The following is a 24,889-nucleotide window of genomic DNA, read 5'->3' as shown; positions in this document are numbered from 1 at the left end:
GCTATACGCAGACATCAACATAGTCCAGCGAATTAAAACGCAGCGGCTGCGCTGGCTAGGCCATGTTATGCGAATGAAAGATGATGCTCCGGCCAAGAAAGTGTTCCTATCGGAACCCGCCTATGGAAGCAGAGGTAGAGGGCGGCCCCCACTCCGTTGGAAGGACCAGGTGGAAAACGATTTAAACTCCCTTGGTGTGACCAATTGGCGACGGTTGGCGGAGCGAAGGAGCGACTGGCGCGCCTTGTTGGACGGCCATAACCGTTTAGACGGTTAAGCGCCAATTAAGTAAGTAAGTAAGTAAGATCATTCAGCTGTGGCCAACAGAGGTTCGTGTCTTCGCTATTAAGCACAACTCGTTTTGTAATGAGTTATTTAACCACTGCCGCAAGTCTTCAACAAATACTTAACGGTACTACCGGGAGAAATTACATAAGCGGTAGGAATTTCAGTACAGGCTAAATTTCCACACTAACTTTGAGCCCTTTAATGGGTTCTCCTCTGAAAAGAAATAACACCTTAACGGTATGCTTCCATTTATTGATAGGTAATCACTTGTCAATTGAGAATTTTAACACCTTTCCATTCCACTACTAATTATTATTTCACTGAGACTTGAAATAAATCTTAATAAGCATACCATATAATACATTTTTGTGTAATAGTATATATGTAACTTGGATAAAACACTAAAATATAATTAGTTTTAGAAATTTTTGTTGTGATTCAAATGAATTTTAAATCTAATTGAAAATTCTAAACATTATCTGCACAAACTCAAATATGTAAAAATATGTAAGAATGTCCACATAACCGCACTTACTTTGTTGTTGAATACAATAGCAGAAACCACAGACAACGATGAATACAACAAAGATAACAACAAGCAATATAGCAGAAACAAATGTCAATGGTATCTTGTACCTTTATTTGAATCAACCAGAAAACCGAAAACGAAATGACAAAAAATCAACAAAGAGAGAAAGGTGCACGACGTACGGTTGGCAGCACACTGACAAAATATGTGACGGATATTTGCTTAGAATTTCAGAGCAAAAATGTAAATCATTTATTATGCCAACACCTGTAAAATGCACACAAATGTAAGCAACAAACAACAACACACAACTAACTGATATGAATAGTGAGGATGGAATGTATGAAAATAGGTGAAACAAGTGGTTTGTTTTTATTGTGGTTGTTGCAGTGCGGCAAGAATATTGAATACAAAATAAATTAAAATTCGCCTAAATATATACAAGAAAATTCATTACGAAAATATTTTCAAACTCGACCTACTACTTGGAATGCTGCTCTATCTATAACTGAAGCGGAGTTGCTACGAACAGCAGAGAAGGAAATGATGGAACTAGAATGTCTATATACATATATCATTGGTATTAGTTCTTATTGGAATAGTTTTACGACCTAGCTTCGCTTTCAGTTTTAAGCACCGTATGCCTAATCAGGGATTACAAGAACTGATAATTCATTATATGACATTTGGACCTAAGCATCATTGGCGCTCAATCACCTATGCCGTTTTGACCATTTCGGAGAAAGTAACGTTAGTCTTTCTTCTTATGGATGGTTCGTTGCAGTGCCGCCCGGATATCAAGATCCGAGCTCAAATAGACGGCGCGCCATTTTGATACACATCATATATATTATATATAATTGCTATTTTTATGTACGGGTCCCTTTTTCGCTCTTATTTGGAATCCAAATCTATAAACAAAATTTGGTTGTAAAGATGGAGTTTCGGGCTATTAGCGAGCTTTGGGCAATTTTGGTCGTAGTGCTTTTGTTTAGCTGTATTTTATTAAAATAATTTGATAAAAATAAACGATTGTGAGCTCACAAAGAAATCTATTTTTACTATGACACTATTATGAATATTTGCACTGCATTACCGGCAGTTGCTATTATACGCTAGATGGCATCGAAAGCTGTAAGTTTTAATGGATTGATAGAACAGCTGATTTCCGCTGATATTTGATAAGAGACTTTTATATTGGTTGCGCAAAATGCGCACGGGTCCGGCTCGTTTCTCCTAAAACCAAATGCTGCTGATATCGTACGGCAAGTCGGTACTTCGTTCGAATAATTTGGAGCAGACCATGAATCTGCTGATATTTTTTACAAAGCATTTAGCTACTTTCTAAAGTTCTGACAGTATATGACACCCAACAGTTAGAAACCTAGTGTTTGCTAGAGCTGGGCATTCACACAGGTTGTGCGCGTTTGTTTCTTTGCTGCCCTCATTGCCGCAGCTCCTGTGAATGCTGTTAAAAGTGATCCCTATTCTCGCAGCATGCAGATCAAGCGGCCAGTGCCCTGTAATTGTGACAATGATCATAAACATTTCTCTGCTTGAGCTATTTAGTACATCCTCTGTTCTCTTACTATCGTAATTAGGACATTTTTGCTTGGATGTCTTGTAGGCGTCCGAGGAGTACCAGTTGGAGACTGCCAACTCCTTGAATCTGCTATGTATATTTTCTTTGATTGAAGTAAGTGGGCGATGCATCTCGACCGCGCTTGCAAGTTCGTCTGCCTTCTCATTGCCCTCGATGTTCCTCGAGTGTACACAACCTCTCTAGTTATGCCCTCAACTTCCGTTTTGAAGATACTAGCAAAATTGGGTAGACGAACATCAGCGACTCCTTAAGATCTTCGCAGAAGGCACCCGCTTCCACATCGCCCTCCATTTTGGAAATGCCGATATAGACTACAATTGCGTCCTTGCTTTGCACCCAGTCACCTCTTTAGGTGAAGTTAACCATATGACGACTGTCAAAATTTCGTGAGAACATCAGATAATCAGATGACAGAGCAACATCGGGAAACCTCCTGAGTATTATACTGTGGCCATTCCGCCTCTAGTTCCATCAGATGGAGAAGTCTTACTGCCGAACATGTTGCAGAATCATGTGTACAAAAGTCCAGATGTAGCTGATTTAGGAGCACATTTAGTGCGTCAGTTGGACATGACCTTAGTGCACATGTTTTCCCTTCGAATGCTGCCCGCTGCACTCTCTTCGTCTTTTAAATGTTGTACAGTTTGTCCATGACCGGCTGTTTAAGGGGGTGGTAGTATAAAATTTACCTTCCTTTCCTGGCGGGATATAGCTGTTGTGGTGGCAAGGTTGGTTACGGTGGCGCTGTGCACTGTTTGAGGGATGGATGACTCCTTGCAGTTGGTTGTACGGTAGCTGCTGGACACGATGGTGACGGTGATTTGCTGGTGGCGAATGGCTCCTTTGATGTATAATATAGAGGTCAGTTTTTCCGCAGCGGGTTGGGCAAGGATTGCGTTAAAGTTGTAAATGAACAGCGAAAAGGTAAGCCGATAATCGCACTTAATCTGGCACTATTGACCGCGGAAACGATACTGGTAATTCACGATATTCCTTTATAACGACTCCGAACCGAAATAAATAAAGAGTGGCACTTTATAAATTTTTTAAAAAACTAATTTCTTTAATTTAGAGAGGGATTTTCAATCTTAATTACAATTTCTTAAAATTTGGTATCACACCGCGATGGTTAAAGAATTCGAAAGTATAATAAAATATAAAAGGGAATGTCAAAACAATAATATAAATGTATGTATGTACGTACATAGTCACATCTGTCAACCCATTGTTGGGGTTGCCAGAGAGGTGAAATACGCTCGCGCGTTAGCGTAAAATCCAAACATTTCAAATTCTTAAATTTAATAAATATTTACGTAATATATGATATTACGTATTTGTACGTGCAACTAATTCAGAATGCGTACTTATACGTAAGAGGTACATATATAAATAAATTCAATATAAAATTCAGGTAAATTCATGTTTAGGTTTCCTTAAGCCTAATTTCTATTAAATAGAAGGGTTGGCTGTTGGCGACTACGACAGTCGCTCAAACATCGTCCCCGCCCTAGGCGCGTTCAGCGGCTAGAGCCTCCTGTAGCTCCTTAAGGGTCCGCAATGCATCTCGCACGAGGATTTGGGACACTCTTCCTCTAGCGTTGGCGGTTTGCAGCCCTTGTGCGGTGCATCGAATGGTGCGTCGTGCGATGCTGGGTGCTGCTGAGGGAATGTTGTTTCCCGGGCGAGAACGGGGTTGCCCGGTGGCGGCAGGGGGTGCCGGTACGGCGGATCTGCCAGGCCGGGGTGCCTGGATGGCGCGCTGGGCGCTTGGGGTAGCGTCCCGCCGATGGAGTAGGGAGTGATGTCGCGCTCCACAGATCCGGAATTTGTCGTACGAGCTGCACTCGCTGGTGATGTGAGATAATGCCAAGCAATTCAGGCAAAACTTATGGGCTCGTGCAAGCATCCATCTCTGGGGTGGTTTCATTTTTTTGAATATGACGCAGTTCCGAAGAGCGTGCTGACGGGTGCATATGCGGCACCGTCGATAATCCGTTATTAGTGTCGAGCTGCGTGATTCATTGGCGCGGTTGGGAGCAACGATCTCCGACCGCACTGGTCTTCGTGACGACGACTGATTTGCACGATCCATAGCGATCTGTAATTACAGTTGTAAAAGTATTTTAGTGGAGAGAAATACTGATACAGGGGATTTCAGCTGGCATTATGTTGCAAAATTCGACATATTAGTGACGGTGATGTGGTAAGAGTGGACAGAGGTGGTTTGAGAGTAACTACGAATTCTCCGGGGTTGCCCGAGAGGGTGGGCTTTCAGTCTGAGGGAGGAAACAGAGCTTGACAAGTGGTCGCGTGAGGGTGCCGGTTTGAGTACGAACGTCAACAACACGTATATGGCCGTCAGGACCTGGATGTATTTTTTCAATACGTCCAAGGCGCCACTCAGTCGGGGGAAGTGAGTCGTCGTGAATGCAGACACACTCACCGACCTTGGGTTCGGGTTGTGGATTTTTCCACTTCTGCCTTTTTTGGAGATCCTTTAGGTAGTCTTCCTTCCACCTTTTGCTGAACTGCTGATGTAAGCTTTTTACCCTGTCCCATCGGTTTATAAGAGATAAATCCGCGTGATCCACTTCAGGGATAGCGAGGAGGGGCTACCTCGGAGAAAGTGGCCGGGGGTCAGCGCGGTAAACTCTGTGGGATCTTGGGATAAAGGTGAGATAGGACGATAGTTTAATACGGCTTCAATTCTTACCAAGAGGGTGGTAAATTCTTCAAATGTGAACTTGTGGGCTCCTGCAGTCCGCTTGAAGTGCAGTTTGAAACTCTTCACTGCAGACTCCCACAAGCCGCCCATGTGGGGAGCTCCGGGCGGAATGAATTTCCAATTAATGCCCTGGGGAGAGTATTTTGCGATTACTTCTTGAGAGGCAGTTTTCATGACGTCAACGAACTCTTTTTCCGTCGCTCTTTTAGCTCCAATAAACGTTTTGCCGTTGTCACTCATCATTGTGGCAGGATATCCACGACGTCCGACGAAGCGAGCGAATTCTGCGAGAAAGGCGTTTGTTGTTAGGTCCGAGCACAGCTCAAGGTGGACAGCTTTTGTCACGAAACAGACAAAAACGGCCACGTATCCTTTCAGTTAGGTGTGAGACCTTAGCAAGGAGGCTTTTATTTGAAAAGGCCCCGCAAAGTCGACACCGGTAGTGGTGAAAGGCGGAGCATATGTGCACCGTTCCGGGGGCAAAGCCGCCATGATTTGCGATCGCATTTGCTGCTTGTGGAGGGTACAAGTTTTGCACTGATGTATGCATCTCTTTATGAGGGGTTTAAGTCGTGGAATATAGAGATCCTGTCTGAGGCATTGCAGCATGAGACGTATTTCGGCATGGAGAAGAAGTTCATGGAGGTACTGTATATAGAGGACAGCGAATCTTAATTTTTCTGGGATAATAACGGGATGTTTTTCATTGTAAGTCAACTTCGAATGAACTAGTCTACCATGAACCCTGAGGAGCCCGTTTTCATCGAGGTATGGGTTGAGGGTTAGTAGAGAGCTTCTTTGATCAATGGGTTTTGCATTTTCCAAGCATGCTCTTTCGCGAGGAAAATGTCGGGTTTATGTTAACGTCAGAAGTTTATTTTTCGTTTTACGTAGATCTTCATGAGACAGAGAGGGAGTGTAAGCGGGTTTAATGCCTCGAATTCGGTCCTTGAGATAATTAGTGAACCTGAAGGCATATGCCATGACCCTGAGGGCGCGAGGAAAAGAGGAAAATCGATCCAATACATCGGGGTCATCTTCAGCTGAGTATAGTGCTTCGACTCGGCGCATTTCAGGCGGGTTGATGCTGCGGGTAGATGGGTTTGGCCAAGCTTCGGGGGGCTGGGTCAGCCACGCAGGGCCATTCCACCACAGCGAAGAATTTGCCAAGTCCATGGGTTTGCACCCTCTAGTACCCATGTCTGCTGGATTGTCGCGACTGCCTACATGCTTCCAGGAGGCGCTTCCGACGAGATCCATAATTTCAGCTGTTCGATTGGATACGAAAGTTTTCCAAGCGTGGGGAGGCTTTTCGAGCCATGCTAACACAATTTCCGAGTCAGACCACATGTAAAGATTTTTAAGAGAGAGCTCGAGATGGGATTGTACGACGGCGATTAGTCGGGCAAGGAGTAGAGCTGCACATAGTTCTAGTCTTGGAAGACTGGTAGTGCGAAGAGGGGCAACCTTGCCTTTAGCGACCAGAAGGTGGGACGACGTGGTGGCACCGTGGGTTGTTCGCAGATATATAGTGGCGCAATATGCCTTTTCTGACGCATCGCAGAAACCATGCAGTTCAACATGCTGGTTCGGCATATAGTCAACCCATCGAGGTATCTTTATATCTGAGATGTTGGGTAAATTTTTTGCGAACTGCGTCCATTTAATGAACCGGAGGGGCTTCACTGGTTCGTCCCAGCCAGTTCCGTCTATCCATAGCTCTTGGAGTAAAATCTTGGCCCGAATCATAATCGGCGTAAGCCACCCTGCGGCGTCAAAAAGTTTTGCGACCGAGGAGAGAATTTGTCGTTTTGTACTAGCGGACGAGAGGGGTATTGAGTCCACTGTATACGAAAACGTGTCGGTCAGAGCGTTCCACTGTATGCCGAGAGTTTTGGTGTTGCTTGCTTTCTCGAATTCCAAAAAATTTGTTTTATCAACCAAGTCCTCTTCTTTGATGTTTTTTATTATACTGGGGTGATTGGCCGTTATTTTACGTAATGGAAATCCTGCTGACGCTAACACTTGGATGACTTGGGAGAGAGATGTTTCGGCAGAGAGAATTTCATGGCTGCCACAGAGAATGTCATCTACATATGTTTCTTTCGTCAAAACAGGGACGGCTTTGGGGAAATTTTCTTCTACATCTTTGGCCAGTTGGTGAAGAGTACGTATGGCGAGGTAGGGGGCACAGTTCACACCAAATGTGACTGTTTTCAGACGATAGTCTTTTATGGGGTCGCTCGGAGATGAGCGAAAGACGATCCTCTGATAGTCTCTGTCGTCTTCATGCATTATGATTTGACGATACATTTTTTCTACGTCTCCGTTAAAAACAAATTGGTAGGTACGCCACTTGAGAATCAGAAGCATCAGATCGGGCTGGAGGGTAGGGCCGGTATAAAGAACGTCGTTGAGCGCATGTCCAGATGCCGACTTCTTTGAGGCGTTAAACACGACCCGCACCTTTGATGTCTTTTTCTCGGGTTTCACAACTGCGTGATGAGGAAGATAAAATGAGAGGCATTTTCCTCCGCCAAATTTTTCATAGGAGCCGGTTTCCTCCATATGATCAAGGGTGAGGTATTCTTCTAGAACACTATCATATTGAGTCTTTAAATCCCCTTTCTTCTGCAGACTTCTCTCCATTCCAAGAAACTGGCTTAGAGCTGAAGACCGAGAGTGGGATAATGAGATTGACTCTGGGAAGCTGGGTTTAAACGGCAGCCTTACGATATAACGACCGTTATCATCGCGTGAGGTTGTGGCTGCATAGAAATTTTCGCAAAACTCGTCTTCTGGGATTATTTGGGGTTTGGTGGGAACTTCCTCCAATTCCCAGAATTTACGCAATAGAGAGTTAAGATCTTCGTTCGACACTTCTGACACTTGCATGCAGAAAGCGTTTACCATCACAGGAGCTCTACCGCTCAGAATCCATCCAAAAATGGTTTTCTGCGCTAGAAGATGGGGGGAAAGTTTCTCAACGCCATTTTGGATGATTTGCGGTATTACATCACTGCCTAGGACGAGATCTATTTGCGAGGGGGAGTGACAGTTCGAGTCTGCGAGGTTGAGGTGTGCCCATTTTGCTTGAAGCTCGCTAGTGAGCTTAAGCGAGGGGAGCATTTTAGTTAGCCGGGGTAATACTATTGCCTCTGCACTTATTCTGGTTTTGAAATCGGGGGATACCAAAGTCAGAGAGCACAATTTGTTTGAGGTCTGAACTACCTTGCCGCCCATCCCTGATATTTCAAATCTAGAGGGTTTGAATGGGAGTTTGAGTCTATCTTGGGCTCTGGTAGATATAGAAGTTCGTTCAGATCCCTGACCCACAAGAGCTCGTAGTTTAAAAATTTCTCCTTTATGCTCTACGGGAACGATAGCCGTGGGTAAAATTACTTCACAATCGTTTTCGGAATAAAACGATTGCACTTGGCTTTTCTGCGAGCATGAAAGGCTTTCATCCAGAGCATTGGCTTGATCGGGAGTATTGCCAGGTGAGACTGTGGAATTCGTGGTCGTGGCTTGTGAGGCTGTCCTTTGCAATCGTGAGGGTTGTCTTTTCGGCACTGAGATGTGTCTTCGTGAAGAACTGAGTTGTGCCGATCTTGACATTGATTGCAAGTTTGAGTACTGGAACAGTCTTTCAATATGTGTGACTGAGAGAGGCAATTGAAACACATATTGTTTTCTCTCACAAACCTTCGGCGATCAGAGGTCGACAGCTTCTTAAATTTGAAGCAACCTATAAGGGGGTGAGATGATGTTTTACACAAAGCGCACTTGTACATTGTTCGCTGCTCTGTCATATGAGATTGGGTGTGGGAGGTCGATCTATTTTGAAAGGGATGCGACTGCTGGGGTTTGAATGCTGGCCTAGCTTGTGGGGTGGCTTTAAATTTATTTGGTCGCCATTGATCGACTCGCTCTACGACTTCATATCGAGTTGTGAGGAACTGGTCCATTTGGGGCCAGTTAGGAAGTTCTCTTCTTGAAGTCAGAGACTGCTCCCATAACGTGACTGTATTTTCAGGGAGTTTAGAGGTCACGAGATAAATAAGTATGGGGTCCCAGTTATCTGTGGAGACTTGTTGCGTGGCGAGAATTCGAAGGCAATTATTTACCGATGATTGCAACCTTTGAATGTCTTCACTGTTTTCCGTGGTGATCGTTTTTAAGTTCATTAGGGCCCGTATTTGATTATCTACGAGAACACGTCTGTTCTCGTATCGGGACTTTAGGGCTTCCCACGCTAAGGCAAAGTTGTCGTCAGTCAAAGGAAATTGGTTGACTATTTGAGCTGCCTTTCCTTGGGTTTTGTATCTGAGGTGATACAATTTTTGCGCTTGGGAGAGTTTGGGATGGTTAATATAAACGGCTGTGAACATGTCACGAAATGAGGGCCATTTTTCATAACCACCATAAAATATTTCGGTATCGCAGGGAGGGATTTTTAGCGAAATACCGGAGTTGTCAGATGGAGCTGGTGTGACGGTGGGGGGAGCGGGGGCATTTGCTTGTTTAAGCAAGTGAAGCTGGTCTTCGATCTGGGCTTTTGTGTCTTCGTATGCTATGAGACAGGAACTGTATATGCTATTAGCAGATGGTGGAAAATCTTCGGGCAGGGCCTGATCTGGGGTTTCGACAATCTTATCGAAGACGGTTTGGACTCTATTCCAGAATTTTTCTATATTCGAGTTTTTTATTTTGAGTGAGGACTCCGTGTTGTCTTGGAGCGACGTCGACCTAAACCGAGCACAATATTCCAAAAAATTGTCCGTTTCGGATGTAAATTTTTTGGGGACAGACGAGATTTTAAATTTTTTAACTCCTTGAGTTTTGGAGCCACCTTTTTTGGTTTCATCGTCACTCATTTTTGAGCTTTGTTTTATGTCGCTTAGAGTTGAGAATTAATAAAATTTAACTAAGAGAGAAAAAAACTTTTTTTTTTTTTGAATAGAGAGTATTTATTTGCTTTTAACTATGTGTGAGGGAGTTACGTTTATATTCACGTTAAATAGCAAGAGAGAGTACTTTTCAAAACCAAAAAAAGTTTTTAAGTTAAATTTATTTGAGGGTGAGACTGAGAAAATTTTACCACTGTGCTGCGTTTGCACTATATTTAATATATGTATATGAGGGTGGTTTAAATATACGTGGAAAAAATTATGTGAGATATATGTATATATACGTATTAAAAGTATCTCGGGGGTAAATTATTATAATTTTGATACGTATGAGATTATCTAAAAATGTGTATTTTTTTTTTTTTTTTTGTGACTTAGAGGAGTCTTATTTAACTTCGATTTGTTGGACTGTAGGGGCTTTGAGGAGAGAGAAATTAGTAGCTTATCGAAATTCTTAATGGGGATTGAGAATTTATAGCGTGCAAATTTAATGCGAGAAAAGTGCTATAATACGCACTGCACCACTCTTGTACCACTGTGCACGATATTTTATTTCACCGCTTATGTCGTTTTCTTTCTTTTGTATATCCGTATGTATGTATACGCAAGTATGGAGATTTGAAAATATTTTTTGCGTTTTGTATTAATTTAAATTGGGAAAAATCAGAAGTTAGCAGAGGTTGTGCAATATATTTAATTAACGACAAGAGATATTTTAATTTAAAATGAGGAAATTTTAAATTATTAAGAGATTTGTCGCATTAAAATATAAGGGGTGCTTTTAGCAAGTGTGCCCACTGTAGCTAACTACTGAGTTTTTCTTATTTTGCTTTGACAATATACCGTACTGAGTTTTGCAATATGGGGTTATTGCTATATGTATATATATATATATATATACGAAATGGTATGTGCAAATTTGGTGGGAACTTGAGAAAATTTGGCGGGAAATGAGGATTATTGGCGGGAAATAATAATCCTCGAAAATGAAATTTGCCTTAATTTTCTTTGTTTAAATTATTTGCCGCACTGGGAAGTGGGTATTAAGATTGATTTAATACTCACGGTTTTTTGGCAAGGCCTATGTGCTGTGTATAGGAGCACTTTTGGTCGTTGGCTGCTTAATGGCGACGAAGGACCACTGTTTAAGGGGGTGGTAGTATAAAATTTACCTTCCTCTCCTGGCGGGATATAGCTGTTGTGGTGGCAAGGTTGGTTACGGTGGCGCTGTGCACTGTTTGAGGGATGGATGACTCCTTGCAGTTCGTTGTACGGTAGCTGCTGGACACGATGGTGACGGTGATTTGCTGGTGGCGAATGGCTCCTTTGATGTATAATATAGAGGTCAGTTTTTCCGCAGCGGGTTGGGCAAGGATTGCGTTAAAGTTGTAAATGAACAGCGAAAAGGTAAGCCGATAATCGCACTTAATCTGGCACTATTGACCGCGGAAACGATACTGGTAATTCACGATATTCCTTTATAACGACTCCGAACCGAAATAAATAAAGAGAGGCACTTTATAAATTTTTTAAAAAACTAATTTCTTTAATTTAGAGAGCGATTTTCAATCTTAATTACAATTTCTTAAAATTTGGTATCACACCGCGATGGTTAAAGAATTCGAAAGTATAATAAAATATAAAAGGGAATGTCAAAACAATAATATAAATGTATGTATGTACGTACATAGTCACATCTGTCAACCCATTGTTGGGGTTGCCAGAGAGGTGAAATACGCTCGCGCGTTAGCGTAAAATCCAAACATTTCAAATTCTTAAATTTAATAAATATTTACGTAATATATGATATTACGTATTTGTACGTGCAACTAATTCAGAATGCGTACTTATACGTAAGAGGTACATATATAAATAAATTCAATATAAAATTCAGGTAAATTCATGTTTAGGTTTCCTTAAGCCTAATTTCTATTAAATAGGAGGGTTGGCTGTTGGCGACTACGACAGTCCCTCAAACACCGGCCACCATGCTAGGGCTTCATATGTTAGTATGGATCTGGACGACGGCCTAATATATAATACATCACGAGTTTGGGTTTTAGACAGCAGTTTCTGCTAAAGATTCTCTTACGTGACTAGAAGACTATGTAAACCTTTTCGAACTTACGTTCGATATTCAATTTCCAGTTGAGCTTACTATCCACCTTGACGTTCAGATATCTATCCCTCATAGACAGAGTGAGAGGAGTACCATTTAGAGAGAGCGGTTGAAACTCTGGCATTTTTTTTCTTGCTAGTAAATAGCATCTACTAAGTTTTATTAGGGTTTACGTTAAGTCCGCTTATGGCTGCCTAATCGTAAAGTCTTCGAAGCGCCCCTTCTTGTATTTCACTTAAAGTCGAGCGAAATGGACCCGGTACAGCAATTACGACGTCGTCTGCATATCCAACTACCTTCACTGCATTTTTATTCAGCTCCAGTAAAATCTCGGCCAGTGCGACCACCCAGAGAAGCATTGAGAGAATTCTTCCCTGGGGAACTCCTCTGGTCACAAGCTGGGTAGTTGTAACCGAACCCATGTTGGCTTGTATCACCCTATTCTCCGGCATTGATTTCGTCCATTGGCGGAGCAGTCTATTTGTACCGCTGCTATCCAGGGCGTTAGTAACCGCGCTAATTTTTGTGTTTTAAAAGGCAGCGAGGTTGTATTCTTTGTAGTGTAGGGATCTCTTTGTAGTACCTATGAGCTCATGGAGGGCGGTTTCTGTAGACCTGGCCTTCATGTACGCATGTTATGCAGTAGAAAGCTTGTTTCCACCTAGGACCGACCTTATGTGAATATGTAAAGCCTTTCCGGAACCTCGTGCATGAAGGAGGTAATACTAGTTGGTATGTAGTCTTTAGCGTTGGTGCATTGGGTTTTGAACTCAAATTTTCTGGTTTTGCAGACAACGCAACCGTCTTACGTTTTTCAAACTTATTTACTTGGCTAATGTTGAGCTTTCGCTTTATGGTATGGCCATAGAGTAAACAATGTTGGACCTCTTCGAAAAAAACACACCTGCATATACTTACGTATATTGAGACATACCAGGACATTTCTATGCCATATTATAAAACAATTGAAGTAGAAATGGGAGAGTTGCCATTCTACAAACGAAAATCTGTAGTGTAAAGCAACAGAAGGTGGAAATGAAGTGTGGAAATAGTAATAACATTTCGTTGAGAAAAAAGGGGAAGTTAATAGGAAGGGGCATGAGAAATAGGCAAGGTACATTGTACACAAAAACCGCAAACCACAATGGCGCAACGAAGAGAAAGGAATAGATGTATTTCGTATTTTTCATGTTACAGATGCTGGTGCACAGTGCAGTGAAAGGTATAAATACTTAAAATTTTTATTATCACGGTTTTAGCAACTAATTGCTTTATATTTACAAAATTGAAAAAAAAATTTACACCCAGAAATTAGTTGAAGATTTTCAAAAGGTCTTCTGCTCACTGAACCCGAATATTGAGTCAGATTTTGTAATTTGGTTCTGGCGATATTATTACTGAAATTGACGCAAAACATTCATACTTATTTTGAAGCACAGTGATTTTCATAAGACACGCCGGTTATTTTTCCCCTTTTCTTTAACATATTTTATTCTCAATTCCTCTGTAGTTTTTTTAAGTGTATATCCAATATTTGGTATATAGATCCCATATTTGAAGTAAATTAGGGAGTAAGAGTGGGAATGGAAATGAGTGTGGTAGTGGAAATGTATCCCTAACGCATTAAACTGGAAAAATAGTGTTTTTTAAGATTTAGTTCTCATATTGAAACAGTTTGCGCTTTAAAAAATTTTATCGGCACTGCCTCTAGAGCTCTGTTCAATATTTTAAGAAAACTGATTGTTGCATTCAGATTTCGGGTATATTCTGATATCTTACAAATATGTTTATCATTTTAGGCTAGTTCAGTATCACTGCAAAACAAGATCGCCATATTTTGGAAACTAGTATAGGATTACTTTCGTGACTATTTTTATCCTTTCCGAAGTGTTTGTGGAATTTTGGAACTACGTGAAAGATTGTTTGATAATTATTGCAATAATCACTCTTAAGCCATTTTTAAACAGCAACGGGAAATATACGGAAAAACTTGCAATGGCAATCAAATTCTGAACAAGAAAAATTGAAAAAATTTTAACATTATCCCGAAAATAATTTTGATTCTGCTTTTAACAAAACTTGACGTTATTCATCAGATTTTTCTGGGCATAGAAGATGGTGATCTGCTCAAGCCAGCAACTAATATAATTCCTCGCCGCCATTGAACAGCTCACCGTCAGCTAGCCATCAAAGACAAAAAAAACGTATATCCAAAAATATGTGCCAATAATATGTTCCAGATATCTGGAAAAGTAGCACAAAAAATTTGATATTTTGCTACGAATTTTCAAGTATATTCTTATTGAGCTAGGTACGTAAAATTCGGAAAAGTTCAGCTCTTTGTGAAAACGCCGCATAAAAAAATTATTTAAGGAGAGCTTGTATTAAGATATCTGGGAATGTCACCAAATTTAGTACTTTTATTGGTTACGATGAGCACGTAAACGAATATTTCTAAAATTCAATTCAATTGAGAAATCTTGTTTTCGCCTTCTAGGTATGGATTTTAGTATACAATTTAGAATACAAATTCTTCAGGATGGTCTTTTGTAATATGATTTGTTGAATCACACTTCGCCGTCGTCCTTTGTGAGCACAACAACCTCAACAAGTTCGATGGTAAGCTTGGATTAGAATACCTGTTAGCCGGTTTCTCACTTTTTCTATTTAAAATAACAAGAAACGCTCGCTACTCTAACTCGGGCCAAGACCGCGAGCGTGGAACCATCAATCAGTTGTCGCATTGTTTTGTTAAAATAACGTTTTTCTCTTTTTTCCAATTTTTTTCAGTCTGTCCTTTTCAACCCTTTGTTTTATTTCGTTAAAGGTAATTGCTGAAATTTACAGTTTCTCAAGTCACGGTATAATTCCCATATAATTGTCTTAATGCAACATCTCAAAAGTTACTCATACGCCCTGTCATACATACTTAATACCTTTACTGCGACTACGAACGCCAATGCTGACGAATGTTTTCTCGTGGAAATGCACTCGAAAGGCTGGACAAGCTACTAATAAACAAGTAAGGAATGCTAAGTTCGGGTGTAACCGAACATTACATACTCAGTTGAGAGCTGTGGAGACAAAGTAAGGGAAAATCACCATGTTGTAAAAAGAACCTAGGGTAACCCTGGAATGTGTTTGTATGACATGTGTATCAAATGGAAGGTATTAAAGAGTATTTTAAGAGGAAGTGGACCATAGTTCTATAGATGGAGGCCATTTAGGGATATCGCCATAAAGGTGGACCAGGGGTGACTCTAGAATCTATTTTGTACGATATGGGTATCAAATGAAAGGTATTAATGAGTAGTTTAAAAGGGCGTGGGCCTAAGTTCTGTAGATGGACGCCGTTTCGAGATATCGCCATAAAGGTGGATCAGGGGTGACTCTAGAATTTGTTTATACGATATGAGTATCAAATGAAAGGTGTTAATGAGTATTTTAAGAGGGCGTGGGCCTTAGTTCTATATGTGGACGCCTTTTGGAGATATCGCCATAAAGGTGGACCAGGGGTGACTCTAGAATTTGTTTGTACTATATGGGTATCAAATGAAAGGGAGTGGGCCTTAGTTCTATAGGTGGACGCCTTTTCGGAATATCGTTATAAAAGTGGACCAGGGTTGACTCTAGAATGCGTTTGTATAATATGAAAGGTGTTAATGAGTATTTTAAAAGGGCGTGGGCCTTAGTTCTATAGGTGGACGCCTTTTCGAGATATCGCCATAAAGGTGGATCAGGGGTGACTCTCGAATTTGTTTGTACGATATGGTTATCAAACGAAAGGTGTTAATGAGTATTTTAAAAGGGCGTGCGCCTTAGTTCTATAGGTGGACGCCTTTTCGAAATATCGTTATAAAGGTGGACCAGGGGTGACTCTAGAATTTGTTTGTACGATATGGGTATCAAACGAAAGGTGCTAATGAGTATTTTAAAAGGGCGTGGGCCTTAGTTCTATAGGTGGACGCCTTTTCGAGATATCGCCATAAAGGTGGACCAGGGGTGACTCTAGAATTTGTTTGTACGATATGGGTATCAAACGAAAGGTGTTAATGAGTATTTTAAAAGGGCGTGCGCCTTAGTTCTATAGGTGGACGCCTTTTCGAAATATCGTTATAAAAGTGGACCAGGGGTGACTCTAGAATTTGTTTGTACGATATGAGTATCAAATGAAAGGTGTTAATGAGTATTTTAAGAGGGCGTGGGCCTTAGTTCTATATGTGGACGCCTTTTGGAGATATCGCCATAAAGGTGGACCAGGGGTGACTCTAGAATTTGTTTGTACTATATGGGTATCAAATGAAAGGGAGTGGGCCTTAGTTCTATAGGTGGACGCCTTTTCGGAATATCGTTATAAAAGTGGACCAGGGGTGACTCTAGAATGCGTTTGTATAATATGGGTATCAAATGAAAGGTGTTAATGAGTATTTTAAGAGGGCGTGGGCCTTAGTTCTATATGTGGACGCCTTTTGGAGATATCGCCATAAAGGTGGACCAGGGGTGACTCTAGAATTTGTTTGTACGATATGGGTATCAAACGAAAGGTACTAATGAGTATTTTAAAAGGGCGTGGGCCTTAGTTCTATAGGTGGACGCCTTTTCGAGGTATCGCCATAAAGGTGGACCAGGGGTGACTCTAGAATTTGTTTGTACGATATGGGTATCAAACGAAAGGTGTTAATGAGTATTTTAAAAGGTCGTGGGCCTTAGTTCTGTAGATGGACGCCGTTTCGAGATATCGCCATAAAGGTGGATCAGGGGTGACTCTAGAATTTGTTTATACGATATGAGTATCAAATGAAAGGTGTTAATGAGTATTTTAAGAGGGCGTGGGCCTTAGTTCTATATGTGGACGCCTTTTGGAGATATCGCCATAAAGATGGACCAGGGGTGACTCTAGAATTTGTTTGTACTATATGGGTATCAAATGAAAGGGAGTGGGCCTTAGTTCTATAGGTGGACGCCTTTTCGGAATATCGTTATAAAAGTGGAACAGGGTTGACTCTAGAATGCGTTTGTATAATATGAAAGGTGTTAATGAGTATTTTAAAAGGGCGTGGGCCTTAGTTCTATAGGTGGACGCCTTTTCGAGATATCGCCATAAAGGTGGATCAGGGGTGACTCTAGAATTTGTTTGTACGATATGGTTATCAAACGAAAGGTGTTAATGAGTATTTTAAAAGGGCGTGCGCCTTAGTTCTATAGGTGGACGCCTTTTCGAAATATCGTTATAAAGGTGGACCAGGGGTGACTCTAGAATTTGTTTGTACGATATGGGTATCAAACGAAAGGTGCTAATGAGTATTTTAAAAGGGCGTGGGCCTTAGTTCTATAGGTGGACGCCTTTTCGAGATATCGCCATAAAGGTGGACCAGGGGTGACTCTAGAATTTGTTTGTACGATATGGTTATCAAACGAAAGGTGTTAATGAGTATTTTAAAAGGGCGTGCGCCTTAGTTCTATAGGTGGACGCCTTTTCGAAATATCGTTATAAAAGTGGACCAGGGGTGACTCTAGAATTTGTTTATACGATATGAGTATCAAATGAAAGGTGTTAATGAGTATTTTAAGAGGGCGTGGGCCTTAGTTCTATATGTGGACGCCTTTTCGAGATATCGCCATAAAGGTGGATAAGGGGTGACTCCAGAATTTGTTTGTACGATATGGTTATCAAACGAAAGGTGTTAATGAGTATTTTAAAAGGGCGTGCGCCTTAGTTCTATAGGTGGACGCCTTTTCGAAATATCGTTATAAAAGTGGACCAGGGGTGACACTAGAATTTGTTTGTACGATATGAGTATCAAATGAAAGGTGTTAATGAGTATTTTAAGAGGGCGTGGGCCTTAGTTCTATATGTGGACGCCTTTTGGAGATATCGCCATAAAGGTGGACCAGGGGTGACTCTAGAATTTGTTTGTACTATATGGGTATCAAATGAAAGGGAGTGGGCCTTAGTTCTATAGGTGGACGCCTTTTCGGAATATCGTTATAAAAGTGGACCAGGGGTGACTCTAGAATGCGTTTGTATAATATGGGTATCAAATGAAAGGTGTTAATGAGTATTTTAAGAGGGCGTGGGCCTTAGTTCTATATGTGGACGCCTTTTGGAGATATCGCCATAAAGGTGGACCAGGGGTGACTCTAGAATTTGTTTGTACTATATGGGTATCAAATGAAAGGGAGTGGGCCTTAGTTCTATAGGTGGACGCCTTTTCGGAATATCGTTATAAAAGTGGACCAGGGGTGACTCTAGAATGCGTTTGTATAATACGGGTATCAAATGAAAGGTATTAATGAGTATTTTAAAAGGGCGTGGGCCTAAGTTCTGTAGATGGACGCCGTTTCGAGATATCGCCATAAAGGTGGATCAGGGGTGACTCTAGAATTTGTTTGTACTATATGGGTATCAAATGAAAGGGAGTGGGCCTTAGTTCTATAGGTGGACGCCTTTTCGGAATATCGTTATAAAAGTGGACCAGGGGTGACTCTAGAATGCGTTTGTATAATATGGGTATCAAATGAAAGGTGTTAATGAGTATTTTAAGAGGGCGTGGGCCTTAGTTCTATATGTGGACGCCTTTTGGAGATATCGCCATAAAGGTGGACCAGGGGTGACTCTAGAATTTGTTTGTACTATATGGGTATCAAATGAAAGGGAGTGGGCCTTAGTTCTATAGGTGGACGCCTTTTCGGAATATCGTTATAAAAGTGGACCAGGGGTGACTCTAGAATGCGTTTGTATAATATGGGTATCAAATGAAAGGTGTTAATGAGTATTTTAAAAGGGCGTGGGCCTTAGTTCTATAGGTGGACGCCTTTTCGAGACAACGCCATAAAGGTGGACCAGGGGTGACTCTAGAATTTGTTTGTACGATATGGGTATCAAATGAAAGGTATTAATGAGTAGTTTAAAAGGGCGTGGGCCTAAGTTCTGTAGATGGACGCCGTTTCGAGATATCGCCATAAAGGTGGATCAGGGGTGACTCTAGAATTTGTTTATACGATATGAGTATCAAATGAAAGGTGTTAATGAGTATTTTAAGAGGGCGTGGGCCTTAGTTCTATATGTGGACGCCTTTTGGAGATATCGCCATAAAGGTGGACCAGGGGTGACTCTAGAATTTGTTTGTACTATATGGGTATCAAATGAAAGGGAGTGGGCCTTAGTTCTATAGGTGGACGCCTTTTCGGAATATCGTTATAAAAGTGGACCAGGGTTGACTCTAGAATGCGTTTGTATAATATGAAAGGTGTTAATGAGTATTTTAAAAGGGCGTGGGCCTTAGTTCTATAGGTGGACGCCTTTTCGAGATATCGCCATAAAGGTGGATCAGGGGTGACTCTAGAATTTGTTTGTACGATATGGTTATCAAACGAAAGGTGTTAATGAGTATTTTAAAAGGGCGTGCGCCTTAGTTCTATAGGTGGACGCCTTTTCGAAATATCGTTATAAAGGTGGACCAGGGGTGACTCTAGAATTTGTTTGTACGATATGGGTATCAAACGAAAGGTGCTAATGAGTACTTTAAAATGGCGTGGGCCTTAGTTCTATAGGTGGACGCCTTTTCGAGATATCGCCATAAAGGTGGACCAGGGGTGACTCTAGAATTTGTTTGTACGATATGGGTATCAAACGAAAGGTGTTAATGAGTATTTTAAAAGGGCGTGCGCCTTAATTCTATAGGTGGACACCTTTTCGAAATATCGTTATAAAAGTGGACCAGGGGTGACTCTAGAATTTGTTTGTACGATATGGGTATCAAACGAAAGGTGTTAATGAGTATTTTAAATGGGCGTGGGCCTTAGTTCTATAGGTGGACGCCTTTTCGAGATATCGCCATAAAGGTGGACCAGGGGTGACTCTAGAATTTGTTTGTACGATATGGGTATCAAACGAAAGGTGTTAATGAGTATTTTAAAAGGGTGTGCGCCTTAGTTCTATAGGTGGACGCCTTTTCGAAATATCGTTATAAAAGTGGACCAGGGGTGACTCTAGAATGCGTTTGTATAATATGAAAGGTGTTAATGAGTATTTTAAAAGGGCGTGGGCCTTAGTTCTATAGGTGGACGCCTTTTCGAGATATCGCCATAAAGGTGGACCAGGGGTGACTCTAGAATTTGTTTGTACGATATGAGTATCAAACGAAAGGTGTTAATGAGTATTTTAAAAGGGCGTGCGCCTTAGTTCTATAGGTGGACGCCTTTTCGAAATATCGTTATAAAGGTGGACCAGGGGTGACTCTAGAATTTGTTTGTACGATATGGGTATCAAACGAAAGGTGCTAATGAGTATTTTAAAAGGGCGTGGGCCTTAGTTCTATAGGTGGACGCCTTTTCGAGATATCGCCATAAAGGTGGACCAGGGGTGACTCTAAAATTTGTTTGTACGATATGGGTATCAAACGAAAGGTGTTAATGAGTATTTTAAAAGGGTGTGCGCCTTAGTTCTATAGGTGGACGCCTTTTCGAAATATCGTTATAAAAGTGGACCAGGGGTGACTCTAGAATTTGTTTGTACGATATGGGTATCAAACGAAAGGTGCTAATGAGTATTTTAAAAGGGCGTGTGCCTTAGTTCTATAGGTGGACGCCTTTTCGAGATATCGCCATAAAGGTGGACCAGGGGTGACTCTAGAATTTGTTTGTACGATATGGGTATCAAACGAAAGGTGTTAATGAGTATTTTAAAAGGGCGTGGGCCTTAGTTCTATAGGTGGACGCCTTTTCGAGATATCGCCATAAAGGTGGACCAGGGGTGACTCTAGAATTTGTTTGTACGATATGGGTATCAAACGAAAGGTGTTAATGAGTATTTTAAAAGGGCGTGCGCCTTAGTTCTATAGGTGGACGCCTTTTCGAAATGTCGTTATAAAAGTGGACCAGGGGTGACTCTAGAATTTGTTTGTACGATACGGGTATCAAACGAAAGGTGCTAATGAGTATTTTAAAAGGGCGTGCGCCTTAGTTCTATAGGTGGACGCCTTTTCGAAATATCGTTATAAAAGTGGACCAGGGGTGACTCTAGAATTTGTTTGTACGATATGGGTATCAAACGAAAGGTGCTAATGAGTATTTTAAAAGGGCGTGGGCCTTAGTTCTATAGGTGGACGCCTTTTCGAGATATCGCCATAAAGGTGGACCAGGGGTGACTCTAGAATTTGTTTGTACGATATGGGTATCAAACGAAAGGTGTTAATGAGTATTTTAAAAGGGTGTGCGCCTTAGTTCTATAGGTGGACGCCTTTTCGAAATATCGTTATAAAAGTGGACCAGGGGTGACTCTAGAATTTGTTTGAACGATATGGGTATCAAACGAAAGGTGCTAATGAGTATTTTAAAAGGGCGTGGGCCTTAGTTCTATAGGTGGACGCCTTTTCGAGATATCGCCATAAAGGTGGACCAGGGGTGACTCTAGAATTTGTTTGTATGATATGGGTATCAAACGAAAGGTGTTAATGAGTATTTTAAAAGGGCGTGCGCCTTAGTTCTATAGGTGGACGCCTTTTCGAAATATCGTTATAAAAGTGGACCAGGGGTAACTCTAGAATTTGTTTGTACGATATGGGTATCAAACGAAAGGTGTTAATGAGTATTTTAAAAGGGTGTGCGCCTTAGTTCTATAGGTGGACGCCTTTTCGAAATATCGTTATAAAAGTGGACCAGGGGTGACTCTAGAATTTGTTTGTACGATATGGGTATCAAACGAAAGGTGCTAATGAGTATTTTAAAAGGGCGTGGGCCTTAGTTCTATAGGTGGACGCCTTTTCGAGATATCGCCATAAAGGTGGACCAGGGGTGACTCTAGAATTTGTTTGTACGATATGGGTATCAAACGAAAGGTGTTAATGAGTATTTTAAAAGGGCGTGCGCCTTAGTTCTATAGGTGGACGCCTTTTCGAAATATCGTTATAAAAGTGGACCAGGGGTGACTCTAGAATTTGTTTGTACGATATGGGTATCAAACGGAAGGTGTTAATGAGTATTTTAAAAGGGCGTGGGCCTTAGTTCTATAGGTGGACGCCTTTTCTAGATATCGCCATAAAGGTGGACCAGGGGTGACTCTAGAATTTGTTTGTATGATATGGGTATCAAACGAAAGGTGTTAATGAGTATTTTAAAAGGGTGTGCGCCTTAGTTCTATAGGTGGACGCCTTTTCGAAATATCGTTATAAAAGTGGACCAGGGGTGACTCTAGAATAAAAAAAAAAAATAAATTTAAGGCGCGATAACCTCCGAAGAGATCTAAGGCCGAGCTTCTCTTCCAATTTGCGTCGTGCTCCTCTTGATTTTCCCTACAAATTGGCCGGACGGGACCTACATGTTTTATGCCGACTCCGAACGGCATCTACAAGGCAGATGAGTTTTCACTGAGAGCTTTTCATGGCAGAAATACACCCGGAGCGCTTGCCAAACACTGCCGAGGGGCGACCCCGCTTAGAAAAATGTTCTTCTAATTGAAAAACCTTATTTCTAAAATTTTGGTGTTGCTTTGCCCGGAAGTTGAACCCAGGGCATACGGTGTGATAGGCGGAGCACGCTACCATCACACCACGGTGGCCGCCATAATATAATATGAAAGGTGTTAATGAGTATTTTAAAAGGGCGTGGGCCTTAGTTCTATAGGTGGACGCCTTTTCGAGATATCGCCATAAAGGTGGACCAGGGGTGACTCTAGAATTTGTTTGTACGATATGAGTATCAAACGAAAGGTGTTAATGAGTATTTTAAAAGGGCGTGCGCCTTAGTTCTATAGGTGGACGCCTTTTCGGAATATCGTTATAAAAGTGGACCAGGGGTGACTCTAGAATGCGTTTGTATAATATGAAAGGTGTTAATGAGTATTTTAAAAGGGCGTGGGCCTTAGTTCTAGAGGTGGACGCCTTTTCGAGATATCGCCATAAAGGTGGACCAGGGGTGACTCTAGAATTTGTTTGTACGATATGGGTATCAAATGAAAGGTGTTAATGAGTATTTCAAAAAGGAGTGGGCCTTAGTTCTATATGTGGACGCCTTTTCGAGATATCGCCATAAACGTCGACCAGGGGTGACTCTAGAATTTGTTTGTACTATATGGGTATCAAATGAAAGGTGTTAACGAGTATTTTAAAAGGGCGTGGGCCTTGGTTCTTAAGGTGGACGCCTTTTCGAAATATCGCCATAAAGGTGGACCAGGGGCGACTCTAGAATTTGTTTGTACGATATGGGTATCAAATGAAAGGTGTTAATGAGTATTTTAAAAAGGAGTGGGCCTTAGTTCTATATGTGGACGCCTTTTCAAGATATCGCCATAAACGTGGACCAGGGGTGACTCTAGAATTTGTTTGTACAATATGGGTATCAAATGAAAGGTGTTAACAAGTATTTTAAAAGGGCGTGGGCCTTAGTTCTTAAGGTGGACGCCTTTTCGAAATATCACCATAAAGGTGGACCAGGGGCGACTCTAGAATTTGTTTGTACGATATGGGTATCAAATGAAAGGTGTTAATGAGTATTTTAAAAAGGAGTGGGCCTTAGTTCTATATGTGGACGCCTTTTCGAGATATCGACATAAACGTGGACCAGGGGTGACTCTAGAATGTGTTTGTACGATATGGGTATCAAATCAAAGGTATTAATGAGGGTTTTATAAGGGAGTGGCCCTTAGTTGTATATGTGAAGGCGTTTTCGAGATATCGACCAAAATGTGGACCAGGGTGATCCAGAACATTATCTTTCGGGTACCGCTAATTTATTTATATATGTAATACCACGAACAGTATTCCTTCCAAGATTCCAAGGGCTTTTGATTTCGCCCTGCAAAACTTTTTCATTTTCTTCTTCTTAATATGGTAGGTGTCACACCCATTTTACCAAGTTTTTTTCTAAAGTTATATTTTTCGTCAATAGACCAATACAATTACCATGTTTCATCCCTTTTTTCGTATTTGGTATACAATTATGGCATTTTTTTCATTTTTCGTAATTTTCGATATCGAAAAAGTGGGCGTGGTCATAGTTGGATTTCGGCCATTTTTTACACCAATACAAAGTGAGTTCAGATGAGTACGTCAACTGAGTTTAGTAAAGATATATCGATTTTTGCTCAAGTTATCGTGTTAATGGCCGAGCGGAAGGACAGACGGTCGACTGTGTATAAGAACTGGGCGTGGCTTCAACCGATTTCGCCCTTTTTCACAAAAAACAGTTACCGTCCTAGAATCTAAGCCTCTACCAAATTTCACAAGGATTGGTAAATTTTTGTTCGATTTATGGCATTAAAAGTATCCTAGACAAATTAATACTGTAAAGATATTAACTTTTCTTTTAAAATTTGAAATTAACAGAAAAATTTTTAAAAAGTGGGCGTGGTCGTTCTCCGATTTTGCTAATTTTCATTAAACAGGCATATAGTAACAAGTTTAACGTTCCTGCCAAATTTCACCTTGACATCTTCAACGACTGCCAAATTACAGCTTGCAAAACTTCTAAATTACCTTCTTTTAAAAGTGGGCGGTGCCACGCCCATTGTCCAAAATTTTACTAGTTTTCTATTGTGCGTCATAAGTTCAACTCACCTACCAAGTTTCATCGCTTTATCCGTATTTGGTAAGGAATTATCGCACTTTTTCGATTTTTCGAAATTTTCGATATCGAAAAAGTGGGCGTGGTTATTGTCCGATATCATTCATTTTAAATAGCGATCTGGGATGAGTGCCCAGGAACCTACGTACAAAAT

The sequence above is a fragment of the Eurosta solidaginis genome, unplaced genomic scaffold, assembly GCF_040869045.1.
Source record: "Eurosta solidaginis isolate ZX-2024a unplaced genomic scaffold, ASM4086904v1 ctg00001046.1, whole genome shotgun sequence".
NCBI classification, from domain to species: Eukaryota; Metazoa; Arthropoda; class Insecta; order Diptera; family Tephritidae; genus Eurosta; species Eurosta solidaginis.
This window is presented reverse-complemented; position numbering follows the sequence as displayed.